General features: G+C 44.9%; 1 long non-coding RNA gene across 1 annotated transcript in view; it reads left to right on the top strand.

Annotated features, from left to right (window-relative positions):
* The window catches only part of LOC122468284, a 41,086-nt gene that overhangs the window by 20,165 nt on the left and 2,243 nt on the right, over positions 1-18,678 (top strand). The gene's annotated exons all lie outside the window — the stretch shown is intronic.

The following is an 18,678-nucleotide window of genomic DNA, read 5'->3' as shown; positions in this document are numbered from 1 at the left end:
CCCGAATGGAATCACCTGGCTGTTTATAGGAGTGTGAGCGCTGATGAAAAGACAGCTCACGCTCCAAACTTTTCCCTGCCAAAGGAGAAAAGTTCCAGGTTCTGTAAAAAAGTATGGAGAGCATCGGATCTGAAAAGTGGCAACAGCATGTGGGACCAATTACCCAGATTAAGAGGCAACAATGCTGTTTACGTTTTGTAGCCAAGACCCGGTTGATTCTGGCCCACAGACTGGAGATTGAAAATTATAGCAATTTTGGCCTAACTTGACTTCTCTTTTGACCCGTGTGTCTCAGCGTAGGAAAAAGCAGAGAGAAGAGGCTTGTTGAGGGGCGCCTGTGTGTGTGGGGGGTTCAGTCGGTTAAGCATCTGACTTCGGCTCAGGTCATGATCTCACGGTTCGTGGGTTTGAGCCCCGCCTCGGGCTCTGTGCTGATGGCTCAGCATCTGGATCTTGCTTCGGGTTCTGTGTCTCCGTCTCCCTCTCCCCCTCCCCTGCTCACGCCCCCCCCCCCAAAAAGAAATAAACATTAAAATAAAATTAAAGAAAAGCCTTGTTGCTGTTGGCTGTAAAGTGGATGGGGAACGGAGTATTGTCTTCTAGGTAAGACATTTAACACGTACATCCCTGCATGAAAGCATGGATTCTTTTATCACTGGATCCTCTTATCCAGACAAGGGTCCGACCGGGTATGATGTGTCAGGATATGGTTTTTCAGCTTGCTACTCCTCCAAAATCATTTTCGCAGAGGAAGTTAAAAAAAATAAAAGCTGGGGCGCCTGGGTGGCGCAGTCGGTTAAGCGTCCGACTTCAGCCAGGTCACGATCTCGCGGTCCGTGAGTTCGAGCCCCGCGTCAGGCTCTGGGCTGATGGCTCAGGGCCTGGAGCCTGTTTCCGATTCTGTGTCTCCCTCTCTCTCTGCCCCTCCCCCGTTCATGCTCTGTCTCTCTCTGTCCCAAAAATAAATAAAAACGTTGAAAAAAAAATTAAAAAAAATAAAATAAAATAAAAGCTCTCTGACGTCCTTTGCCTGATTCCCACAGCACTCCAGTTTAGCCCCATTTGCCAACGTACTGAGGATTAATCAGTAACAAATGATAGATTGTGAAATTATACCACGAGCCTGCACTGCTGAGAATAGTCAGACATAGATAGTGGCCAAGCCATGGTGGGCAACAAAGAGGCACCGTGTGGTCCCCAACTCAGAAGCTGGTAGGGATTTGAATCATTTGGGCTTGAGGCTCAGTTTGCTCCCTTTCCAAAGGAGGGCCAGTTCCCACTTTGCGCAAACCCGATCGATGATTCCAGAAGTTTTTTGAAAATTTTCGTCCTTCTTTTAACGTAATCCTGATGTTAAGGGCTTGACCTTGCCGGGGGAAGGGAACCACAAAGGTCAAACGGCAAGGAAGAGAAATGGGGGGCACAGGCCTGCCAAACGCAGCGGTGTGGAAAAGACAAGCTGTTATTTTACCGATAGCCGTAATGCGTATGTGCTCAGAGATTTATGATCTAACCGCTCTCAGTACCACATTTAGACCATTGGAAATGTCCCAGGTAGGGACTGAGCTCTTCTTTTCAAAGTTCTATAGGGAGGGGGAGCACCTGGGTGGCTCAGTGGGTTAAGCGTCCAAGGTCAGCTCAGGTCACGATCTCTCCGTTCGTGGGTTCAAGCCCTGCGTCGGGCTCTGTGCTGACAGCTCGGAGCCTGGAGCCTGCTTCGGATTCTGTGTCTCCCTCTCTCTCGGCCTCTCCCCTGCTTGCCCTCTGTCTCTCTCTCAAAAATAAATAAACATTACAAAAAATTTCAAGCCAGCATTAAAAAAGAAAGTCCTATAGGTTGGATAGTTATTCAGATGAAAACGTGATTGACGTGGTGGTCGTGGAGTGTTACGGGAATCTTGGTGGCCAAAGCATTTTTCTCACTCAAGAATCAAGTGTCCACTTAGTGGAGGCTGTCTTCCGAGGCAACTCATATTTGGTGCCCTTCCAGGCCCCTCCCATGTCAACCATATTTTTCTGATAAAAACTGATCAACAAACAACAGGGATTTTCCTGACCCTGGTTTATCTCAATAATTTACCACTTTCTGCAGTGTCAGAGCCTCCTGACACTTACAATTAACTCACAAATTAACTGAGAAATGATAGTAAGCTCTCAGCTAAATGATCTAGTGGCCACGGGGGACCAGACCAATTTTCTAGAATAAGGTTAGGGCTAAGTTGCTCTGGAACAATGCTAAGGTTGGTTGTGTAGAAATAGTTATTCAAGTGTGAGCAGGAATCTAGGTATGAAAGGGGAGATTTTATCTGTCCCTGATTCCATTGGTTACTCAGTCCTGCGATATTTCTTCATCTATAAAGCAGGGGTAACTGGTTTAAAAAAAAATGTTTTGGAATTCAAGGCTTTGTAATGGAATCAAGAAGTCATGGCGACTTTTCCTTTGAAGGAAGCTTGGAGGACACCGGTCCAACTTTTCGCCGAAGCCAGAGGTCTGGAGATAGGCAGGTGGTCAGGCTGACATAAAGGTGTGATGGTCTGGGCGAAGGCTGCCAGACTGGTCAAGGCCAGCCACCCAGGAGATGGGAGGGGCAGGGTTGACTCTCTCCAAGGCTACCACTGTTGGGAGCTTTGTTTTTAGAAATTTTTGTTCCTTCTATGGAAGGAAAAATTCATGTCTCTGGAGTATCTTTCTACTGGGTTGGATTCTATCTTCAGAAGCTATACAACTTGACCTCGCTCCTCTATCATATGACAGACCCTCAAACACTTGAAGACAACTTGCCCTTTCCTCACCATCTCAAAACCACCACTGAAAAAAAAATGTTTATTTATGTATTTTGACAGAGAGAGAGAGAGAGAGCATGCGAGTGAAGGAGAGGGGCAGAGAGTGAGGGAGACAGAATTTCGAGCAGTCTCCATGCTCAGCAAGGAGGCTGATGTGGGGCTCAATCCCACGACCGTGAGATCATAACCGGGGCCAGAATCCGGAGTTGGGTGATTCACAGACTGAGTCACCCAGGTACCCCACCGCTTTTGTTTTATTGGTGAAATTCTCTGGTTCCCACGTATGACCCGGACTCGGAGGTTTGGTCTTCTTCGGTTGGCTTTGGTTTGCCAGATTCTCTTAAGTGTCCAGAAACAAATAAAATACTTAGACATCTCGCGACCAGCGCTGTCCACTAGGTCCTGTGACTGGCTTTACACAGAGCCGTGAGCCAGGGAGGAGCCCCCATCCCAGGAGTCAGATCTCAGCCATCTAAGGCTTGTACAGGGGATTTATTGCATTTAAGAACGTCTCATGTTTATCCCCATTAAATTGCATTTTGACTTGGCTTTTTGGTAGCTTATAGAGTCTGTCTCTCTCATCTTTTGTTCCTTTACAAATTGACTCCCACTTTTATTTTTTTTTTTGAGTTAGCTCCACCCCCAACGTGGGGCTTGAGCTCACAACCCCAAGATTTAGAGTCGCATGCTCTACCAAACGAGCCAGCCAAAGTGCTCCTCTTTTACAAAGTGTTGCCCAGTTAGTGATGTAAATATTGCAGAATCCTGGGTTTCTGGAGTCACTAGGATCTCTGATGCCACTAGTAATTATATTGAAGAGAGTTACAGGTTTATTTCTTCCATAGGCTCATAAGCAGTGATTAATGGTAGGGTCTCTGGAAGTAGATTTGCCTGGGTTTAAATCCTGAGTCTCCTGATATACCAGATGTGTGACCTGGGGCGTGTGGCTTTAACCTGTCTGTGCCTCAGTTTCCTCATCTGTAAATGGAGATGATAATGTAACTATCACCGATGGTAAAGCGAAAGGCACCTAACATGCACTATTTATCGTGTAAAGAACGTAAATCAAGACAAGATCCCTAAGGACGGGGACCACGTATAGCTGTATCTCCAGAGACTTGTACTGTGCCTGGAATATATTTGGGGCTAATGTATTGGGTAAACGGACAACAGAGGTGCCGCAGCGTTTTAGACACTGATGCAAGCAGGGAGTATAATCAACGCGATGGCCTCTAACGCTAACAGATTTTCAGTGTTACTATAAGAAAGACCTTGACGCGGGAAACAGGTTGGATAAGCACATTCAACCTCAGACCATCATCACGGTGGTGATTTTGCTGCTAATTGTTCCGTGAAGGATCATCCATGTCACTGTTGTCTTTATTGATGTTAATCTGTTATGCCTCCATTTAGCATGGAAGGCCAGAAAAGTCACATACACGCTTAGGTCCAGTCCCCGGTCTGAACTCAGGAAAAAAAAAAAAAAAAAAAAAAAAGAAAGGTTCTGCTTAATTTGCTTGTACCAAGCTGTGAGGAGACACTGTCTATTTTTAGCGCAGGAAGGAGCTCAACCAAAGAATGCTAGCGTCCCTTGGTCAGATCCGCACGTGGTTTCAACTTTTGCAGAGTCCCCAGCCATGGGCAGACTCATTCAGAACTCCATGCTGAAATAAATGAAATGTTTTTAGACATCATCCATGGCCTGGAAGTTTCTGCAGTCCCCTACCTCTCCACTAACACCGAAACGAAAGTGCCAACCCACATCAGGGTAGGTCTTGGTTTACGGGCACAGCGACAGAACGCTCCCCTGGGTTCAGCTTCGGTATATGACATCAGGTCCTACTTGGATGGCGAACTGAAATCGTTCGGAGACACCTTCCCCCCCCTCCCCCCGCCCCGTAATTCCCTTTGAACTTCCATCCATGCTAATTTAAACAGGGTCAGTGTTTTCCTCCTTCTATATGACTACAGTGGAGCTCAAAGCATAAAATTCGCCAGTGTTTTCTCCTTTGTATGTGTTCAATAGGTACCCCCAAAGCAATTACCTTCTGGGAGACGTGGGAGGAGCCACTCTGTGGGAGCAGGGGCCACCGGTAATATGATACGCAGTTGTTGTGTGTCTAAAGTGCTAATACTTTTGACAGCAACCATCCTGGAGGGGTGTAGCAAGTCATTTGAAATTTGTACACAGACTGCCCTCTCCATTACGCCTCGCCCATATCATCCCCATAATCTCCCAAGGCAGATATGCTATTACACTCAGCGGGCCAAAGTCGGCCTGTGCTTACATACACACAACTCCCACTGACTCTGTGCCACCGAGGCACTTCAATGGCACTTGTCAGCGGCATAAAATTTAGCCCGGGACAGCCGCAGCCATGGCGGGCGCAGCTACACAGAGAGAGACCTGGCCGTGTACGAGAAAAGGCCGAGGAAGAACAAAAAAGCTGCCGGTTTTCATATGAAATCTTAGCCCCGGAGCATTCAGAACTGTAGCCCGACACTCACCACCCTCTCCTCGTCCTACAGCCTGCCGAGCCCAGGCTGGGAGTTGGAGGAAGCTAACGCAGAGTGGGTATAAAAAAACAAAAACACACAAAAACAACAACAACAACAAAAAAACAAAAGACTTCGAAGCAAAACAAAACCTAAAAAAAAAAATGCACAAAAGATCTGCTACAGGGCAGACGTTTGCATCCAACCTTATTATGTGAGGGAAGAATTCCCCATAGGCGGTCCTCAGAATATTTATTTATCAAAACGTAAAGGAACATCTTGGAACCAATGACCCTCTTTAATACAGAGTACTTAAAATACCTAAAGCAAGGGCACAAAGATGCCCAGGTTTTGAAATTTACTGGTTCGTCCACTCAAGTCCCACAGGGTCATGGGTGTTCTTTTTTTTTTTTTTTAACGTTTATTTATTTTTGAGACAGAGAGAGAGGGACACAGCACGAACGGGGGAGGGTCAGAGAGAGAGGGAGACACAGAATCTGAAACAGGCTCCAGGCTCGGAGCTGTCAGCACAGAGTCCGACTCGGGGCTCGAACTCACGGACGGCGAGATCATGACCTGAGCCGAAGTCGGACATGTAACCGACTGAGCCACCCAGGCGCCCCGGTCATGGGTGTTCTGATATAGGAACAGATGTGTTGTCACGCTCCCATGAGAATTACCGTGTCAGCCCTTTCATGATTCTGTCCACCATGGTATCTACGGTGATTCTCGGGGACCTCTTTCTTGCTCTTCCAGACGTACCCACATCACCCCTTAGAAACCATCATGTGTCACTGACCTCAAGCCCAGAATGCGGTAAACTCCAGGATTTCATTTCTACCCTGAGCACCTGCCACTGTCGACGATGAAGTCGGCTACCCCCAATCGTTGAAAAGGCTGGAGTTTGGCGAGGAGAGCCTCGGCTCGAGTCCCTGCTCCGTGGCGCCCTGAGCGTGCGTCTGGGGTATGTTGCTTGACCTCTCTAAACCCCAGTCTTCTCATCTGCCTCCTGAGGTGACCCATATCTTCTTCATTGTGGTGCTGTGTAGACAACACCAGAAAAGGTTATGCTGAAGCACTCAGCACAACATAAAAGTTCCACCGAATGAATGGATGCAGCTGTCATACTGTACGGTACAAAGTAGGCACTCGGTCAACTCCTCCTCTTCCTCCTCCTCTTTTTTCCTCTTTTTCCCCACCACGGTCTAATAATAATTTAATGCTCACGTAAGCCTATGTATATTAAGAAAAATACTGCCTTTAAAGAAAATAACTTAAATAGAATTCCACGAATGACAAATGGCCATATATGTAACAGGACACATTTAAAGCTATGCTCCTCCTTTGATGGTTGTTAGAGGGCAAATGAGCATGATCTTTTTAAAACGAAAAGGAAAGGGGCGCCTGGGTGGCGCAGTCGGTTAAACATCCGACTTCAGCCAGGTCACGATCTTGCGGTCCGTGAGTTCGAGCCCCGCGTCAGGGTCTGGGTTGATGGCTCAGAGCCTGGAGCCTGTTTCCCATTCTGTGTCTCCCTCTCTCTCTGCCCCTCCCCCGTTCATGGTCTGTCTCTCTCTGTCCCAAAAATAAATAAACGTTGAAAAAAAATAAAAAATAAAAGGAAAAGGAAAAAATAAAAAGGGACCGAACTAGACATTCAGTCAGGCGCGATTAATGACTACTTCCAGTGGCTATTTTAGCTGAGTATAGGAGCCTTGCCTCTCTATCAATGTGCAGTGGTTAGGGGAGACCATTTTAAGAAGTTGAACGTTGAATGCGTGATTCATTCAAAGGGCACAGAGATTTTCTTCCTTAGTTTGGGAAAGACCAAAAGTCGGGCGCAATCCTACTAACGCTATAAAAGTGGTATGCTTCCTGATAATGAATTTGGACATAGAAAACTATCTTTCTCCAGAATAAATTTCGCTTCCCTGTCATTTCTTCATTTTTTGGTTCTCATTTCTTCAGGATGAGGACCCTCGTTGGGAGTGGAATTAATCATGTGTTAAAAAAATCGCATCACTGTAAAAGACTTTCACTTATTCGAGAAAAGGTAGTCTAGGTCATATTCAAAAACTACTGTGTTCTCGAACAGGAAGAAGTGCAATAGGTTAATTTGAAAAGTATGAATAATTCAACACAGAACCATGCATTTCTTTTTACGTATTTTCCCATATAAAACTGTTGCTTTGTCATTGTTAAGCAAACTCCCCGTTGGTACGTGTGACTTCCTGAGGTCTCTGACAGGAGATGCGATACTGTGTTTATTAGAATAAAGTAACCATTGAAGTTCAATACATGTGGAAAGACGTTTGCACACGCGCGTGTGCGCGTGTTTGTGTGTGTGTGTGTGTGTGTGTGTGCAGGAACTGACTCTTTTCAGTTCACAGAGTAATCTTCTGTGGTTTGAAGTTGTAGCTAGGAAATGTTGACAGTGAAAAAAATTGGAACAGGATTTGTACAAAGACCAGAGGATTTGTAGGGCACGTGGCCAAAAATTCGGTAAGTCAAGACGACCCTCCAGCCACTCCTACCTGTGTAATAACATCAGCAAAAATAAAACAGCAAAAATAAAAATAAATATAAGTTTAGGTAGTACATTATGGTCTAAACAGAAAATAAAATTGATACACGCACTCCAAATATACACGATCAACTCTGTAAATGCTCTTTGTCTCATCAAAGGTAACAGGGGCACCTGGGCGGCTCAGTCGGTTATGTGTCCGAATTCGGCTCAGGTCATGATCCCACGGTTCGTGGGTTCAAGCCCGGCGTCGGGCTCTGTGCTGACGGCTCGGAGCCTGAAGTCTGCTTGGGGTTCTGTGTGTCCCTCTCTCTCTGCCCCTACCCGCCCACCTCCCCCACTGCCCTGCCTGTGCTCGATCTCTCTTTCAAGAATAAATATTTAAAAAACAATTTTAAAAAGACAATAGAAAAATAATAAAATTCAAAGCTGCCTGTGCCTTTCAACTTCCTTTCCTTTTATGAAGGGCTGACCGTGGCGGCCTCTCGCGTCTAGCTAATTTTGTGTCCGGGAATCTTGTTGAATAGACTTCAGTTTCGCAAAACAAGGTGGCCCTCGTGGCTCGTCCACATTTTGTCTCAATCTTGCACTCAGCGAGGCGTGGCAGATCGTGGTATCGCATCGGCCCGTCTGGAATCGATTTAGGACACTACGCATTTCCGCAAAAATTAAATTCCCCGTGAAAACTTAACAGGACCAACAAGAGCATCAGCAAAGCGCTTTTGGGAAAAGCGCCAGAAGTTGAGCGAAAAGGAAGGCAGAATCGTTTCTATCAGGGAGAAAGGGAAGAGGGTCAGACAGACCAGCCCAGGGAAAAGCAGGGCAGGAGGAGAGACACGAAGGAGAGAAGGGAGCTAAATTAGAACGAGAGGCTATGTTTATTAATAACCTTGCTGACCCACAGGCCCCTGACGCGAAATACATTGAGTATTGTTGGGACACTCTGCTCTGTCACTCGCGGGAGGAGCAAATAAAACAGTGTCAGAAATTGCACGCTCTCTGCGAACAGATTTAAAAGGATCCACCACAAACAAACAAACACGCAAGCCAGAATAAGGTGAAGCCACAGGACTCACACGCTTGAGCAGGCTGCAGACCAGGTCCCGCTTTATTCTCCTGCAGCCTCTTGACCCGAGGCTTCCACGATTCCGGCCGACTAGACTGGAAAACACACAAGAAAAAAATGTTACCGCCTCCATTGCAAAAATAATGCAAGTCCATTGTAGAACATTTGGAAATTATGGAAACACAGGTAGAGGCAAAATGAAAATGACCTATGGACCCATCGCTTGAGTAAAATCATTGCCAACGCTTTGGTATGGTTTTTTTTTTTCCTTTTAGCATTTTTTTTGGTTTTATTTTTAATTTGGAGACCCGGGGAAGGTCAAAGGGGGGTGGGCGGACAGGGGACCTGAGGCAGGCTTTGCGCTGATGTTCGGGCTCGATCGAGCTCACGAATCTTGAGATCGTGACCCCAGCCGATCAAGACCGGAGCTCAACCATCTGAGCCACCCAGGTGCCCCTACTTTTCTAATCTTCTTCCTCTACTTTTTTTTACGTGCATGCGTGTGTATGCTTGAACAGCAAGATTGACTCCTTGCTATCATCCGTTAGTTTGTCATCCGGCTTTCCCATCGGACAAGTCGTAGTAAGTATTGGCTCATGTGGTTAAAACCATTGTAAAACATGACTTTTAGGTTGGCGCCCTGTTTCCTTATTTGTAGGTATCGTAACTCAACTGACCTCCCGTTAGATATTCATGTTGTTTATCACTTTTTGCCTTTATAAAATCTTTGTATACATCTCCATTTCCTTTAGAAATGACTGTAGGCAAAATTCCTGGGTCAAAGCCTTTTTTTTTGGACTAAGATTTGCAGAGCCCAAAGTATTTATGCCAATTTATATTCCCACCTGCAGTGAACGAGAATGCAGAATTCACCAACCATCATTAAGTCTCCCCAAACTAAGATAAGAAATTTAGAATCCTATTATGGTTTGTATTTCTTTGATTATTTGTGATGCTAACTTTCTTCATGTTTCTTGGCTGCTTGGCTTGTTTTGTGTGTATGTGATTTGTCTGTCATTTCCACATTTACGTATTTAAAAATTTATGAAATTGAGTTTCTGTTAAATTGGAAACCTTCTTCGCCTGGCTTATTAACTCTTTCACGATCAGGCACTGCAAACAGTTTATCCATCTTATCATTTGATTTTTAATTTTTTTTTTTTTTAAATTTTTTTTTTCAACGTTTTTATTTATTTTTGGGACAGAGAGAGACAGAGCATGAATGGGGGAGGGGCAGAGAGAGAGGGAGACACAGAATCGGAAACAGGCTCCAGGCTCTGAGCCATCAGCCCAGAGCCCGACGCGGGGCTCGAACTCACGGACCGCGAGATCGTGACCTGGCTGAAGTCGGACGCTTAACCGACTGAGCCACCCAGGCGCCCCAGAAGCTTGTTTTATTTATTTATTTATTTTTTTTCAACGTTTATTTATTTTTGGGACAGAGAGAGACAGAGCATGAACGGGGGAGGGGCAGAGAGAGAGGGAGACACAGAATTGGAAACAGGCTCCAGGCTCTGAGCCATCAGCCCAGAGCCCGACGCGGGGCTCGAACTCACGGACCGCGAGATCGTGACCTGGCTGAAGTCGGACGCTTAACCGACTGCGCCACCCAGGCGCCCCTGATTTTTAATTGTTAATGGATTCTTAAGGTGTGCGTTTATAAATCCAAGTACATAAATATTTTTCTTTGTTCTTCCTTCCTCTGCTTTTATGTTCAGAAAGACCTTGCACATCCCAGGGTCAGAGAGATATTAATCTACATTTTCTACTGGTATTTTTGTGGCTCTTTTTATTTTTTTTAAAAAAGTGTTTAAATCTCTCCGTTGTTGGAATTTATTTTGGTCTGTGTGGTAAGAATCTAGGTACTGAGACCTCATTTGCTTACTGATCTAAATCTTGAATGCTATTGGGTCTTTTTCTGTATTTTTTAAATTTTATTGCGTTATCTGTATGCCTCCACTACTTCGGCCAAAACTCTCCCTTTGCCTTATTGCAATTTAAGAATATTTCATAGAGACGCCTGGGTGGCTCAGTCAGTTAAGCATCCCACTTCGTCTTGGGTCATGATTTCACGGTTCGAGCCCCGTGTCGGGCTCTGTGCTGACAGCTCGGAGCCTGGAGCCTGCTTCGGATTCTGTGTCTCCCTCTCTCTCTGCCCCTCCCCTGCTCGCACACTGTCTCTCTCTCTCTCTCAAAAATAAATAAACATTAAAAAAAGAATATGCTTTCACATCCAGTAATACAAATTTGTCATCCTTACAATTAATTTCTGGGTTATGCCCCCCTTTTTGTTATTCTGCACGAACTCATCCAGTTCAAAATGTGAGTGCAAGTTATGCATTAATGTGTGGGGACTTGAAGTCTTTAATTCTGAGTTTTCTCATCTACCATTTATCTTTTCCTCCAGATTCCTGCCAAGTTGTAGCTTCCATGTGTAACTTCTCACTACAGTCTCAAGTTTATTCATTGTTGTTATGAATACAATTTCTCTATTAAATTTCACCACTGCAGAGGAAAGTTACTTACTTACATATTTTTATTTGCTATTTGCCACTTCACTGCTTAAATTTTTTTTTGAGAGACAGAGAGAGAGCAGGGGAGGGCAGAGAGAGGGAGACACCGAATCCAAAGCAGGCTCTGCACAATCAGTGCCAAGTCCGATGTGGGGCTTGAACCCACAAACTGTGACATCATGACCTGAGCTGAAGTCGGATGCTTAACTGACTGCGCCACCCAGGTGCCCCAACCACTTTTCTGTTTTTTATTTAGAGAGTTTGCCAATTGATTCTTTAAAAAAAAAAAAATTAATGTTTATTCATTGTTGAAAGATGGAGAGAGACAGAGCACAAACAGGGGTGGGGTGGACAGAGAGGGGGACACAGAACCCAAAGCAGGCTCCAGGCTCTGAGCTATCAGCACAGATCCTGACGCGGGGCTCGGACTCACGAACCACGAGATCATGACTTGAGCCGAAGTCAGCCGCTCAACCGACTGAACCACCCAGGTGCCCCTGCTAATCGATTCTTTTGAAGCATATAGCTAACTATTATCTGCAAATAGAGCTAATTTTGCTCTCTTCCAACAAATTACGTCATTTCTTCATCTTTTCCTGTCGTATTGCAAATGGTTAGAACTTTCAGATTATTCAAAAACATTCTTTATTTGAAACGCCTCTGATATTTGACTATTAAATGTGATGGCTTGAATACATGGCAGTTTTGAAGAACTCTGGCTTTTGGAAAGTGCTTTTGGCTTCAAATGGCAATCCCCCTCGTCAGCCTTCTGTTCATTGGTCCCCTTGGATGACTCCCATCCCTCCCTGCCCAGCACTGAACAAGTCTTACCCTTTTCGGACGCATAGACTTTCTATCTCTATACAGACAACCTCATCACTTACCTCCTGAAACTTCTTTTCTAAAAACCCACAATCCTCTGGGGGAGATCAATTCTCAGACCACCACACTCATGGCAAACCTGAACTGCTATCGTTTTGCTTAGCACAGCATATGAGACGACCAGGCTATTTTCTGCCACCTTCAAAGTTAGCGTCTTGTGGAAGATTTTTTTTTTTTTTTTTTAATGGTTGCATTTTGAGAAAACGCTCCACTGTTTTCTCACGTACGAACCGTTTCATTTGCGTTTGCTGACTTTTTGGCCGGCGAAAAGTAACAATGACCTGGGATTTCGCAGCTGCCCGTGCGAGGAGGGCCGGTTCCACGGGGGGGAGACTGGGAAGAAGAGTGAGAGCGACGGTTACTCACAGTTGGGGTCACCTATGTGGCGAGAGAAGGGTTGAGCGCTTTGGAGAGGGTCGGGCCCGACAGCCTTGGGAAGCTGAACGCATGGTCTCCCTATTACTCCGAGACCGCATTTCTGCGATTCTAAATTGGGGGTCATTACCGGTAAAACGTTAGGGCGACAGACAACGTGTGTCAGGCATCTGGACACTTGCTACCTACCAGGCACTTACGGAGACAAAGTGCAAGCTCCTGGGCAGGTTTGAAGGCAGGGGCACAGGCCATGTTATAGCTAACAAAATGGAAAGAAAAGGCCTTTCTCTGCTACACAGAGTTAATTGCAAGCACGCTCGAGGATTTCAGGGTTTAGCCGACAGGCAGCGCTGTGCACCGGGTGGGTTCTCGGGGTTTCCAGTCCCTGCCTTCCTCTTCTCCTCTGCCTGGGTTGGCCCTTTCCATGGAGGCCAGACATCACTGGACCCGTCCCAGCCTGATCGAGCATGAGCCCTGAATGTTTAGATTTTGACTTGCCTCTGAGCGGGACAGGAAGGGCTCCTCATTTCGATATGAGGGCAAAATAGTCGTCGTGGCCAGGTGCCTGGCATTTAAGAACGTCCTTGTTAGCCCGCCTTAATTTTTCCAATTTGTTAGCCTGGAAAGCACCCTGATCAGTATCAAACTGAGGTCTTCACAAGGCGGAATGAAGTTTCTCTTCGATGTTTCCCAAAGTGAAGGTAGCAATCTGGATGTTTTTTTTTTTTTTTTTTGGTTGCTTGGTGGGAGGTTTCTGTATTATTATTGTTTAAAGTCAATTATCCTTTACTCCGTGTTCTTTTTCTGTTGTTTATTTTATCTGTCCTTCTCTCCCAGAGGGGCAGAATTAAGGCCCCCATTTGGTTTTTATTAGCGTAATCAGTTAATAGCTCTTCTATAATGCTTTACTTATTGTGTTAATTTTCTGTAGTTATGTCCAGAGGCAGCTTCCTGGAAGACCACATTAAAAAAAAAAAAAAAAAAAAAAAAAAAAAAAAAGATAGAAGTTCTAACTTATTTCTTCTTTAATGGGTCCGGATAGCATTTATAGCGTCAGCTAAGATTATTGAACACTGTTGATTTACAAGATTATTGGAAATATATATAAACTGCCGTGACTATTTTAAATAGGTCTATGGTAACGCTAACAATTCCGTTAGTATGGTGCCGGTGCAAACACTACCCTTAGTGTTTCTGTTGATCTGGCTCATCACACCAGTCCTTTGGATTTATCTAGAAGGGGTTAGAGGAATGGGTGTATGCCGTTCTCATGCATACCGTGGAAGTCACTATAGCTCTACTGCACAGGTTTTAGCTAAACTCTGGGTCCCAGGGACCACTGTCCAATTGCTAGTGGGATTTTATTTATTTATTTATTTATAATTTTAAAAATATATTTATTTATAATAAAATATATTTTTTACAGTTGATTTATTTATTTTGAGAGAGAGAGAGAGGGTGAAAAAGTAGAGGAGGGACAGAGACAGAGGGAGAGAGAGAGAGAGAGAGAGAGAGAGAGAGAGAATCCCAAGCAGGCTCCACATGGGGCTCGAACTCACGAACTGTAAGATCATGACCTGAGCCAAAACAAAGAGTCAGATGCTTAACCGACTGCGCCACCCAAGTGCTCCCAGTTTTTTTTCAGTCTGTGTATTTATTTTGAGAGCGAGAGAACAAGCCGGGGAGGGGCAGAGAGAAGGAGAGACAGAATCTCAAGCAGGCAATGCACAATCAGTTCAGAGCCCGAGGTGGGGCTCGAACTCAGGAACTGTGAGATCATGCCCTGAGCCAAGATGAACAGGCCAATGCTTGCTTACCTGACTGCGGCTCCCAGCACCCCGCTGGTGGGGATTGTAATGGGAATATCCTACATGGTCTTTAGTACTCATAGAGGAGTCCTCAAATTAAAATGGAGCTTCAGGGCACAGCATAGGCACAGGTAACAAAGACGATGTTTCTGATAAATGTGATAGGTTGAGCCCCCATGTTAGGTTGAATGTATGAATGAGATGAATGTCCTGAAGCAAAGCGAATGTGACTTTAGTGATAGGCATCGTGGGTTCTAGACCTGCCTCTAACACCATCCAGGCCCTCCACCTGCCTGGGACATGAACTGACTCTAAGGCCTCTCAGGGTCACAGTTTCCTCCCCTATAAAACAAGAAGTCAGGATGAAAGTTCTAAGGTTCCTCCCAGCTTTCACCCCGTATGCAACGTGCAGTCAGTAGGAGCTCTGTGCACGAGCTCAGTGAGGAGGATCATTAGCGGGTGATCGAATCAGTATTAGAATGCTTTGCATGGTTTATCGAGTCTCTGGAGATGAACGCAGCACTTGGCACAAAATAGGGGCCCATCAATGCTTTTATAATAAATTCATTTTCATGGCGATGCCTGCGTAAAATCCCAGGTTTGAGAACCGTTTCTTGGTCTGGCACAGTGGCTGGGCGTGGACGTGGGAACAGCACCGGAAGGAAAGTCACAGGGACCTGCTGTGGGAGCCTGGGCAAGTCACTTTCTCTCCTTGGGTCTTTCCCCTTTCGTTTGTCCAATAAAGGGGTTGGAGAAGAATCACCAAGGTAGCTTCTAACCTTGCAAGAATTGGCTGCTGTGTAAAGCAAACGAGAAGGTTCAGATGTTCCCGCAACAGCCAGCGCCCAGAGCAGTTGAAGTGTATTAGCTGTGATTTAATGCTCCTGGGAAGCAGGACGCGGGTTTGCTACGGGGCTGGGCTGGGAAGGACGGGACAGAAAGGAGATCTGTGTGCTAAGCGTTGGCTGAAATTTTATGCAAAGAAGGAAATGAGGTCTCCTGTAATTGCCTGTTTCTGAGCTACAGAATGTATCAAATGCTGTGTTTAAAACGGTGCGATGCCTAGTTGTTAGCACAGCGAACCACCTGTTTTGTCTGTCTCTATACCCAGCCAGTGGTGGTGATGTTTGAGAACTTTCCTTTCAGGCAGTTCCATCAAAGAGGGGGCAGTGGAAGACGACCCAGCAAAGTCACGACTGAGCATATTTGAAAAGAACAGGGGAGAAGCCCATATACATTTCAATGGAAGTATTTTTAAGGCATTTCAAGGAGGTGTCTGAGAAATAATTATGAAGTTTAAAAAGAAAGAATCTTAACTTTGATCTGATTTTCTTCTGTGAAGCAATTAGGCTCATCATTTTTCAAGTGCTAAGCTGAAAATTCTAACGGCTGGACCCAAACCCTTTCATTTGCGTCTCGTGGGACTTCTCTAATTCCAAAAAAAAAAAAAGAAGTTAAAAAATTTATTAAGGTGATTTTGCAGAGGGATTAATGCGTAAAGCATTTTGCTGGTCAGCTCTCATCAAGCCCACAGCATCACAGAATAGTGGAGATTAAGAGCTAGATTGAAATTGCGCGAGAGTCCAATTAATCGCACTGAATTAAGAAACCTGTAAAGTTGATTTGACGGAGGGAAGAACACCGTCAAGGTGTGATCCGAATTTTCCTTTCCAGGGAATATATCCTACCTCAATTTTAGTATTCACGGGACTAGCTCTCAAATTAAAATGGAGCTTCAAAGCTGAGCCAAAGGACAAACTAACTGACCTGAAGAATAGCAAAGGAGAAACTTACTATAAAAAAAAGTAATAGATTGAATCCCAATGTTAGGTTGCATTTCTCCTAAATTTTTTGAACATGAAATCCCTCATACTTCTTATACTAAGGGCTAGGCTATCAGTTCTCTCTCTCTCTCTCTCTCTTTTAAGATTTTAAATTTATTTTGAAAGAGAAAGGGAGAGAGTGAACAGGGGAGTGGCAGAGGGAGGGAGAGACAAAATCCCAAACTGTCAGCACAGGACTCGAACTCACAGATGGAGACCATGACCTGAGCCCAGATCGAGTCAGATGCTGAACCAACTGAGCCACCCACGTGCCCCAAGACTGTTACTTACTTGATGGGAGAAAATGGGTGTTCATTTTTGCTTTCCCAATGCCTGGCACATGGTTCTTAGCACGATATTAGATTTTTACTAAATGTTTATGAAGTAGCAGCATCAAAATATTTTCTTAAAAAAATTTTTTTAAAATTTATTTTTGAGAGAGAGAGAGAGAGAGAGGGAGGACAGGGAAACAGAGGATCCGAAGCGGGCAGCCAGCCGACGCAGGGCTCGAACTCACGAACTGTGAGATCATGACCTGAGCTGAAGTCAGCCTCTCAACTGACTGAGCCACCCAGGTGCCCCCAAATACTTTGTTAATTAAACAAAAAGATGTCATGCCATCTCCCCCCCTCCCCCCCCCCAGTTACTAGATCAATTAACCAGTGTTTGTCTAAATTTTAAAAATTGGAAAACTTGAACTTCACAAAAACAATATGGATTTCTGGATTCTTTTGACAGTTGAGGGTGTGGCACTATTTGTTCCACAGTTATATATGGTGACAATTAGCTGGGACCCAAGAGCAGGTGCCTCCATTAGACCGGGCTCCTTCCTGTTGCCACTTAACCATTTGACTCTAGGATGACTTCACTTTCTTACCTACCAGGCAGGTCCATGGGATAGACACTCAGATAAGGGGAGGATATTTGGTATGTGTTATATTTTTCCCCTTTAAAAAAATTTTTTTTCCAACATTTATTTATTTTTGGGACAGAGAGAGACAGAGCATGAACGGGGGAGGGGCAATGAGAGAGGGAGACACAGAATCGGAAACAGGCTCCAGGCTCTGAGCCATCAGCCCAGAGCCCGACGCGGGGCTCGAACTCATGGACCGTGAGATCGTGACCTGGCTGAAGTCAGACGCTTAACTGACTGCGCCACCCAGGCACCCCTTTTTCCCCTTTTTTTAAAAGTTCATTTATTTATTTTGAGAGAGAGAGAGAGAGAGCGGGGCAGAGAGAGAGGGGGAGAGAGAAAATCCTACACGGGGCTCTAACACATGAAACCTCGAGATCATGACCTGGGCTGAAATCAAGAGTCGGACGCTTACCCGACTGAGCCACCCAGGCGCCCCTGGTATGTGTTCTATTGATGTCAGATGTGAATGAGTTAAAGCTCTAACCTTGAGCTTAATGGTTTTCTCCAGCCCGAGACTGGAGACTCTTACGTACTGTGCTTGGAGGGATTTTGTAGTGGGCACATTCCTACGACTTGAATATACCCCCGTGGGAATAGAGCAGAATTGGAGCTCTAAATAACCCTAATGATATCGGGTAGGAGCCCATCAGGGAATTGTTCAAGTTTGTCAGAGCATATTAAAATACAATACATTCACATCATCAAAAAGGATACATCAGTCCACCTGTCTCTACATTCCTTTCTGGTATTAAATTTGTCCAGGGACTTTTCAAAATTACACCGACCTCTACTCCCTCCCTTAGTGAACAGACATGTGGAGAGCAAACCAGAATAATGCACATTGGTGAAAAGTCCTATAATTGAAATCATTATTGCTTAAGACACCATTGCTTTAATCAGCCCTATCATAAATCAATGCTTCTCGCAAGTGAAGGTTTGAAATAAAGTGCTCTTAAACAGATTGGGTCTCTTAAAAGGCATGATGCAATTGGGAAGCCCCTGAAAATGGATAAAAAAGTGGTTTCTGAATAGATGCGCTGGTTCTAGCATTTTATCTTCCACTTAATTTTTAAAAATATTACCTGGTCCTTTCTTAGAAATTACATAGTGGAGGCCTGTAATGGCCAGGCCTTTAACCCATTAAAAAAATTTACTCCCAGGAACAGTTAATATTTGACGTTTAATTGCTTTTCCTTGTTGGAGAGGAAAATCTGTTTCTTTCCTTCCTTTCTTGATTGACTTTTCAAAAATCACCTTGTGAGCTATAAAAAAGGAGAGGAGTAATTGATTTTCAAAAACTCAAGTGCACGCACCTGTATTTGCATATGCATCGTGCGTGTGTGTGTGTGTGTGTGTGGACATAACAACCTCTGTGTACCAGGAACAGGGACTTCCCCCACAATAACTGTGCAAGGCGGGTGTTACTATTTCCCGTTAACGTGGAGGCAGCGGAGGCTCAGACTGGTTCACTGCTTGTGTTGGGTCACACGG

The sequence above is a fragment of the Prionailurus bengalensis genome, chromosome B3 (assembly GCF_016509475.1).
Source record: "Prionailurus bengalensis isolate Pbe53 chromosome B3, Fcat_Pben_1.1_paternal_pri, whole genome shotgun sequence".
NCBI lineage: Eukaryota > Metazoa > Chordata > Mammalia > Carnivora > Felidae > Prionailurus > Prionailurus bengalensis.
The sequence above is the reverse complement of the archived record's forward strand: the minus strand, read 5'-3'. Positions and strand labels throughout refer to the sequence as shown.